The 8,673-nt window shown below is 38.2% G+C and overlaps 1 long non-coding RNA gene across 1 annotated transcript; it reads left to right on the plus strand.

The window, feature by feature from the left end:
* The first annotated feature begins 6,352 nt into the window (after nt 1–6,352).
* LOC110177060 (uncharacterized) lies at nt 6,353–6,791 on the plus strand. Its single transcript, XR_002319289.2, has 2 exons — nt 6,353–6,552; nt 6,621–6,791. It is a non-coding gene; the product is annotated as an uncharacterized LOC110177060 (long non-coding RNA).
* Nucleotides 6,792–8,673: the final 1,882 nt, after the last annotated feature.

Genomic DNA, 8,673 nt, shown 5'->3' on the forward strand with positions numbered 1-8,673 from the left:
GTCCAGGCCTTGGTAGTGGTGACTTGCCTTGGGGGGGGGGTCCTTAGGTGGGTAGAGGTGGGTAGAGGTGACTTGAGGTGGGTAGAGGTGGGTAGAGGTGGCTTAGGTGTACTCTGTGGGCAGCGAAAGGACACTAACGACGAAAAAGCAACGTAATTCATGCAAATGAAGTCACGCAAGTTTTCCAAGAGACACAAAGGAGGCATTGGAGTAGAGGTTTCCCCCAAAATTGGAGACCAAGACCAATCCAATGGGCTTTCACCTGGTTGAGTACAAAGGGTGGATTGGAGGCCCCAGCCCCATTGGTTGGGAAAGCCATAAAGGCAATGACTGTTGTGTTTTTTATGAGAGATAATTGAAGAGGTCGGAGATTGCTAAGAAATGAAATATAGAAAACATTATAAAGGAGGAAAAGTATATGATTTTCGAACTATATTTTCCAGTAAAATATTCTTCTTGAGCATTTACCTAAACAATATAATAATAAGCTTGAGAAATAATCATTTTTGGATAATAAATAAAATAAATACAAAGTAATAAATCCCCTAAGGATATTATTATCTAGTATATAAGATCCTATAGATATTTCTATATAGTCTAATCTACTTACTTTCCAAAAAAACCTTATCAAAAGGCCTTCCAACGCTTTTCTAACCTCAGTAATTTCCAACAAAGGATTTTAAGTCATTATCATTTAATTCTAGATAGAAAAATCCTGCCTTTATGCTAAGCTGACTTTAACACATTTCCCTCCCCTCCTCACATTTTTGGGAAATCAGCGAAAAGTCGTCACTTAACCTTGTTATCAAAGCCATCTATCTATATGGCCGGTTGTTAAAGCCCAACACATGGCCATGCACATGCCAAGTAAGTAAGTTTCAGGCCTAACTCTGGCTTGTTTTCCCCCCTCTTTGTGTGTGTGTGTTAACCCCTTTTGGAGTATCCTTTGTTGAGCCCCCTCTTAACCCCTGTTTGTTCTGTAAGGACTCGCTCTCTCTCTACCCCTCTTCCCATTCACCCCGCTGTGTAAATTTATGCAACACCCACTCTATTAGCCCCCTGGAAAAGTCATTGAAGGACAGGACAGGGACCACCCTCTGACCAATGGGCAGGCAAAAGGCAGAGGGCCTTGGTGGGGGTGGTCTTGTGGGAGGGGGTGCTAGGGGGTAGGAGAGTATGGTGTAGATTTGTCGCCTGCTCAGTCCGCGTGTCAGTCGTTTGTCATAGGAGCATGGGCCCAATGTCGGATGTCGGATGTCGGACGTCTGACGGCGTCGTCGTCGTCGTCTGGAACTCTTTTCAAGTACATGCAATCAATATTTCGCTTGCATTAATTATTCATGCCAGAGGAGAAGGCCCAGCATAATGCACTGTACAAATATTTACACCCAAAAGTGTGTTAATTTGATTTAATTTCTAAGGAAAGATGAGATTTTGCTAGAAATACAGTATATGATATGGAGAAAATAGCAATTGAATGCCTTGAAATGAATGAATTTTATTGTTGATGATATAAAATTAATATTGTTTTCTTATAAACTACAATTTCATTAAAATTCTCAACTAGTTCTTGAAGAAAGTATCAGGTTTGATACTTAAACATTTAAGAAATATCGTAAACATTAATTGACAGATTTTCTAAACATCGAAAAATATTTCTTTTAACATTAAAACAACGATATTATTGAAAATATACCTTTTTAAATTTATTTATCTCATTTTCCGATTTAATTGATACCAAATATCGAACAGAATATCGATTTATATGACATTTATCGATTGTCTCATCAATTATCGATACATTATCCAAATTTTTTTCAATATCCTTGTTTCATAATTTAAAAATATTCTATTTTTCTGGGTGTACCCTCCCCCTACACCCCTCTTAGTATCCCCCCCTGGATTCCAGTCTGCATAATAATAATATTTCTGCCTTCAGCTGCGTTCCAATTCCAGCGCATTGCTCGCATTTTTCCTTTATTACAAGAGAGAAATATATAGAAAGAAAAAAGGAAAAACCACATAGGTGAGGAGGGGAGGGGCCTGTAGCCAGATCGGGTGTGGGCGGTGGGAAAAGCCATAATAAAAGCAAGTCAGGCGAGGGAAAAACATTTGTTTTCTGTTCCATCTCGTAAAATATACGCGAAAAATCTGTAGTTAGCTGTGTAGTTTTGGGTCAGGTTTATGGAACGTATAATTGGCCCAAAGCAAACGGATCTTGGCATCCGAAATGCGCTGCGCCTTATTAATAATTGCACTTTTCATAGCTGTTTATCTAACTCTGCGTACGTCATTTGGTGGGGCGCCACACACGAATGCGGGTCTATAAGGGGGTAGGGTGGGAAAGTGGGTGGAAAATCTGCCATTGTTCTATTTACAGCTCGCACTTGATCTTGCCAAACAAAAATATATATACAAACTTACCATAATACATGCACAACTGGAGGGCAGAACTTTGCTCTTGGGATTTTAGCCAATTATTTCAAGGTCACTTGCCTGCCTTTACTAAAAATACAAAATATCTTGGGACCACACTGAATGCAGCAGCGATTTTTCTATAATAGGGCATGGCGAAAGGAAATTAAATCATGCTTCGTCTGTGTATCTGTACCAGAGGGGGGAAGCGTAAAAGGGGAAACCCCCAGCGAAGATAACACCACGTTCTCATGGGAGCGTATTATATTAGATAGCCTTAGACGTAACAAGTGGCTTTTATCAATTGTTTCTTCCTTTTGCATGGTTTCACTGAATAATCTTTTAGGGGAAGTGACTCAATTACGTGAATAAATATAATCTTTTTGTGAGTATAGTTTAAAATGGTATTATAGTAGGAAAAATCAAACTTGGAGTCTTATAAAGAGATATAGTAGTTTTAATAATCCCTAATTTGCTTTTTAGCACATTTACTATCAGCTTTAAGACCATTATGATGGTTCTATCAATGTAAAAAATTAAATTTAGGGATTTAAATGCATATATTTCTTAAAATAGTGTCATAATTAAGCATTCTTTTAGAAAAGAATAGAACCATATGTTTTCATTTCTAAATAGAGCTAGTAGAAATGCAGAAAGTAAAAACAATTTAATTTATAGTGTCCTAATTGTGCAGATATGACACTAACCAAAATATATTCCTTTTCAAAAAAGGAAACAAATTTAATTTAATTATTACCATTTCTGCACAAAAATTGTACCCATTACTAGAGTATCCTTATGTGTAATATCCTCTTGGCTACGCACAACACTCACAGTGACCCCGATAGCCAAGAAGCCGCTTTAATTAAGAGCTAAAATCCAAAATTATGGCCACATTAATGGCCAAAGGGAAAACGTATCTGGGCAAAGTCGTTTTCATTATCCCAATTGCGAGTTTCTCATTAATTTCTTTGCCGAGAAAAGCGCACAACGTGGAGAGGTGAGGAGAGTGGCGAAAGTGGAGAGTGAAATAATTTCTGTGCAGATTTAATTATCAGGAAATTACAAACACACACATGCAGTGCATACATGTATTTTATATGCATACATATACAGTTGTGGAGATGCAATTTACAGTATGAGGTAATCGTGCAGCAGAGCCGCCTCCCCCTCCCCCTCCCCCTCCCCCCTACTATCCCTGGCATGTGCAACAGTGTTCTCCCACACAGGCGCACAAATACAGGCAAAACGAACGCTTCTGACTGGCGGGCATTCAATGGGAGTCGTTGTTGTTCTTGCTGCTGCTGCTGCTGTCGCCATTTCGCTGTCGTCTCCCTTATCTCTTTGTTATTATCTCTCGCTCTCTCTGACTGAGCTTGGGGGCGGCATGAGGCGGCGGAGGGTGGAGAGTGTGCTGTCTGTCATTCGTTTGTCATCGTCTGCGTCGACAGAGACTGAGCGGCAAAAAGTTTTGGCGTCCCAGCAGCAGCAGCAGCAGCAGCAGAACTCCCTCTCCCTCTGATGCTCCCATCTGGCGCTCTCTTTGGTCGCGCTCTTGCGCCTGCGCTCTACTCCACTTTGGGTGGAGCTTTGGGGACTCTGCAAAAAAGGGGAGAGAGAGAGCGAGAGAGCGAGAGAGCGAGAGAGCTTGAATTCGCCTCAATTGCAACGGCGAAATTCGCCTGTAGCTTGTTGCTCTTTTTGGCGAGTCAGTTTCTGCTTTTTTGCATTGCTTCTGGCATTTGATTAATGAAGTGTGTTAAGAGGTTACCAGCCAAGGACAAAGGCTCTCCAAGAGGTCCTTGACTGTTGTTTTTCGTTGGGTTTTGCAAAACAAAGCAAAGTCCGTTAAGATTACCCATTGGGAGGCGTGGCCTCTGCTGCGGTCGCTGCTGCTGGTCGCCTCTGCCTCTGCCGTTATCATATCTCTCAGTCGCTGCTCATTTGGCGCTCTCTATCTCTCCATATTCTATGTCCATCCCGCTCGCTCATCTGTTGCTGCCGCTGCCGCTGCTGCTGGCTGTTGCTTTGCTCCTCTGCTGTTGCTCTTTCGCTTTGGCCAACGCTGCGTATGGGTAATGTGCGCCAAATTGTGTCGCCGCACTGTCGTCGCTCGTCGTTGGTCGCTGGTCCATTGATGTGCGCTGATAGCGACAGTGGGCAGCAGCAGCAGAAGCAGCAGCTGAAAGCAGAAGCAGCAGCAGAAGCAGCAGCTGAAACAGAGACAGCAAAAGCTTTGCACAAAATGGCGTTTTGCTGGTATATAGCGGTACAATAAAAAAAGAGGACAGAGAGACACATAGATACTCTCCATTGGAAATACAGTGGGCATTATATAAGGGAAACAATTAAGTTTAAGTAATATCAGTGTTTACTGTACGTATTAAATAAAAATTTTATTATTTTTTCGTTGAAATTTATAAAAATTTAATAATATTATTAAAACAAAAAAAAAAAATATTTCATAGCAATTTTTGTTACTAAACATTTCCCAATACATCTTAAAAATCAGAAATATTGTTTAAACCAATTAGAGAAAGGTTTTCCATAAGGAGACCCCACTGTAGTTACCCTCCTCCACAAGTACTCACCTCTTTTCTACCTTTTTCCAAGACAAAACAAAGAAAATATAACCCCTTTCCCGGAAAGTCTCGCGCTATCACTCTTTGGAGATATCTCCAGACTTGTTTTCCGCAGACTTTTGGGCGCAACTTTCTTGTGATTTTGCGAAAACAAACAAAAGGCGAAAAAGTAAATCGCAGCAGAAAAAGAACAAACAAATACCTTGCAGCAAAAAAAAGAAGGAGAAAACTCCTTGTTGTTGCTTTGCTGCTGCTGGTGTTGTTCTTATTTTTGTTTTTGTTCCCGTTTTTGTTGCTATTTGTGCCTCTGTGTTTATTGCCCTTAGCTGCCGTGGCAGCCGCAGCCACAGCACTGGGTTTTATGTCTTCATTAACTGAAAAAGTTATGAGCCATGAGCGATGGAGGAGGGGGGAGGGGGGAGAAGGAAATCAGGGAAAACGAGGTGCAGAATGGCATAGGACAGGAACATGACCACAGCATCCATATCCATATCCATGGGCATCTGTAAAAAGTCGTAATTGGTCCTGGACCGATGGTTGACAATATTCCCTTGAGACATTTTCATTTTTTTGTGATCTGCGTCATGGTAATCAGTTTTAGTCATGTGCCGATTCTAAGTTTACAGCGAGACGATTGTCCACTGTTTACAGTGGGTACCAGTCGGGGAAAACGAGGAAGAATGTGAAATCTATTATTACATTACATTTTGGCAGATTTGTAATTGATTTGAATATGTATACTACTTTCTTATAATAGAAAATATATGCTTAATAATATAAATTATGTTATAACCCTTAACATTTAAGATATATGTACAATTCTTTAAAATAATTTACTTAAAAGTGTGCTAAGCCTCACAAAGTGATTGAATTATGAGATCATAAGCTACCATAGCATACATTTCAGCACCTTTTTCAAATCCGAGTTCCTTAAAACTTTAGAAAATATATTCTTAGTAATATAATTTATATTATAGGCCTTAACAAATAAGATATTTGTAAAATTCTTTAAAATAATATACTCAAAAGTGTGCTAAGCCTTACAAAGTGGTTGAATTATGAGACCATACGGTACCATAGCATACTTTTCAGCACCTTTTTCAAGTCCGAGTTCCTTAGAACTTTAGAAAACTTGTGGATTAAAGTTCTTAGTCCTTAAAAGACCCTTCCAAAACTAATTTTTCTTTGAAAACAATTTATTTATATTTCTGAAACTCAAATCCAAATTAGTTTAAATATATTTACCACCAATATCTTACATTTTGCCCCACTGTGACCGTTGATAACTCATTTCACGTGTCTAGATAGTATTACGAGAGCCTCATACAGGGCTTCAAGCTCCACTTACACTCGCCTCAAACATCGTTCTGAGATATTGGTTTATTTTTTTTACTGGTACTCGTAAAAAAGTCAGTCACAGTAGCTGTCGCTGTCGCTGTACTTGGTCAAGTCATCAGAAAACGACGATGTCGCTGTCCAATATGGCATGCTTGATTCCACACAGGTCTCACCAGTTAACTTCGCTCCACTGATGCGCTTTTTTTCAATTTGTCACGTACGTTGTGATATATATACATACATATATATTTTTTGTTGTTGCAATTTTCATCTCATTACGTTCAGGAGACAGAAAGTGTCGACGAGACGGGAAAGGAGAGCGGGCTGGAGAGCGACCCACTTAATTAAGTATTTATGAAATTCATAGAAAAAATTATAATCTTTACTTTCGCTTGCATGTGAATGGACAATCTAATTATGCATTAAATGACCATTACTTTGGGGTTACGAAAACAATGTTTCTGGGTTAAGATTCAGTTATAGTAACCAGCTAGGGGTTTAGTTTTCTAAGTTGTGCGATTAAAATACATAAATAAGGTTAATTTTGAGGAAGTTTAAGGTGGTTTAGAAAATGTGGTGGTAATAAGCCAACACCTGAAGTTATTTCAATGGGAATTGGTGAAGGGGTTCAAAGAAATCACTTCTTTAAAGCTTTTTTTAAGGATTAAATCAAAGAAGTAATTAATAAATTTAAATGTTAATAGTTGAAAACATATTAAACAATTTATTCTGAAGAACTTGACGAAGATTTCACAAGATATATGAAGTTTACGTGATGTTTTTAATTTGATTTCTTTATTAATTAACTTTGTAAAGAAATATACAGATCTTTGAGAACATTTGGAATAGGATTTCAAAGAAATTGTTTAATTATTTTCTATTTTAATAGTTTTTAAATTATTTGACTTGGTTTTATTGAACTTTTAAACAATTATACAACCTTTAGAAATACTTTTTCTTTATTATAAAGGTACAAATACATTTTCATCCATAAAGTTAAGATTTTCTGTTAGTTTGTAGCTCAAAAATAATTACCTTACCCCTCCTGAAATTAAACCTATGATCCTATGTAATTCTAGACTAAGCCCATTTTAGTGACACTTTTTCGTAAAAAGAAATCAGTGTGTTGGTAAATAATGGCCCAAAAAAGTCCCCCTGGACGCAGAGTTTTGGAAAACGTGAGCGTGGCACATTTATCATTACTTTTTCCAGACCCCTTGCACCCCTCCCGGGATCCCGAGAGCCGAAATAGTAAAAGCAATAATAACTTTATGTATTTGACCCGAGTTGCGGAACAACATCAGGACGAAGTCGGCTCCTCGAGTGGCTTCTATGATAGAAAATTGTGTCACGACAGGAAGCGAGATAAGAGCGTAATTTTCTTTCAACGTGCACGGAGTTTTCCCTCCCCCCCGCGAAAGCTTTTCTTCGTACGGAAAATGGTATATATAGTATTCAGGCCAGGACTTTTGGTCCGGATGTGAGCTATCGTGGTTACCGTTAGTCATTTTCAGTGATTGTTCAACGTCGGACGTTTCAACGTTGTCGTCGTTCGTCGTCCCAGGTCCTTCGTCCTTCGTCCTCGTCGCTTGACTTTTAATGATTGTCACGCTCCCGCTTTCCAGCTAACCTCCCCCTTTCCATCTCCCCTTCCCCTAAACTGCTGACCACAACAACAGACAGGTGGAAATCGGCGGGGGCAAGGTGAGCTAAGCTTCAGGGTAACAGGGAGTGGGGGGTGAGGCACTGAGCCGAGGACTAATTTGCATTTATATTCATAATCTTAGGCATTGCGTCATGAAATATTGCATGTCCCAAACTTGTGACACTTTAATTGCCCATTTGGTACTGAGAATACACAGAGAAATAAATTGGAGTAGAATGGAAGGGGATTTAGATTATAGAAATTAAGATAATGTGTAAGAAAAAATATATTTATTATATTATATTGAAATAAACTAAATGTTTTAATCACTTTTGTTTCAGGAACTTACTTCAACATGCATGAATTTGGATATATTGATAATGTTTCATTATTTTATGAAAAATTTGCTGAAAGGGGTAAGTGCAATAATTTTATATCCTCTTTATATATACCATGCCTTTATAAACCAAAAATAATTGATATTTTTACAATAAAACCATTTTTTTCTATATTGAAAATTATTATTTATTTATATATCAAAGCTCACAATATTTTTTATTATATATTATAATATATTTTTGATAATATACTTATTATACCATTTATTATACTTTGTATCATATAGAATCTTTCTTTCATTTCTTAGCAAATACAACATTTTTAATTTCCTACAGGTATTAATATAATACTTCC

Source organism: Drosophila serrata, unplaced genomic scaffold (assembly GCF_035046125.1).
Source record: "Drosophila serrata isolate PLE 108 unplaced genomic scaffold, ASM3504612v1 contig_240, whole genome shotgun sequence".
NCBI classification, from domain to species: domain Eukaryota; kingdom Metazoa; phylum Arthropoda; class Insecta; order Diptera; family Drosophilidae; genus Drosophila; species Drosophila serrata.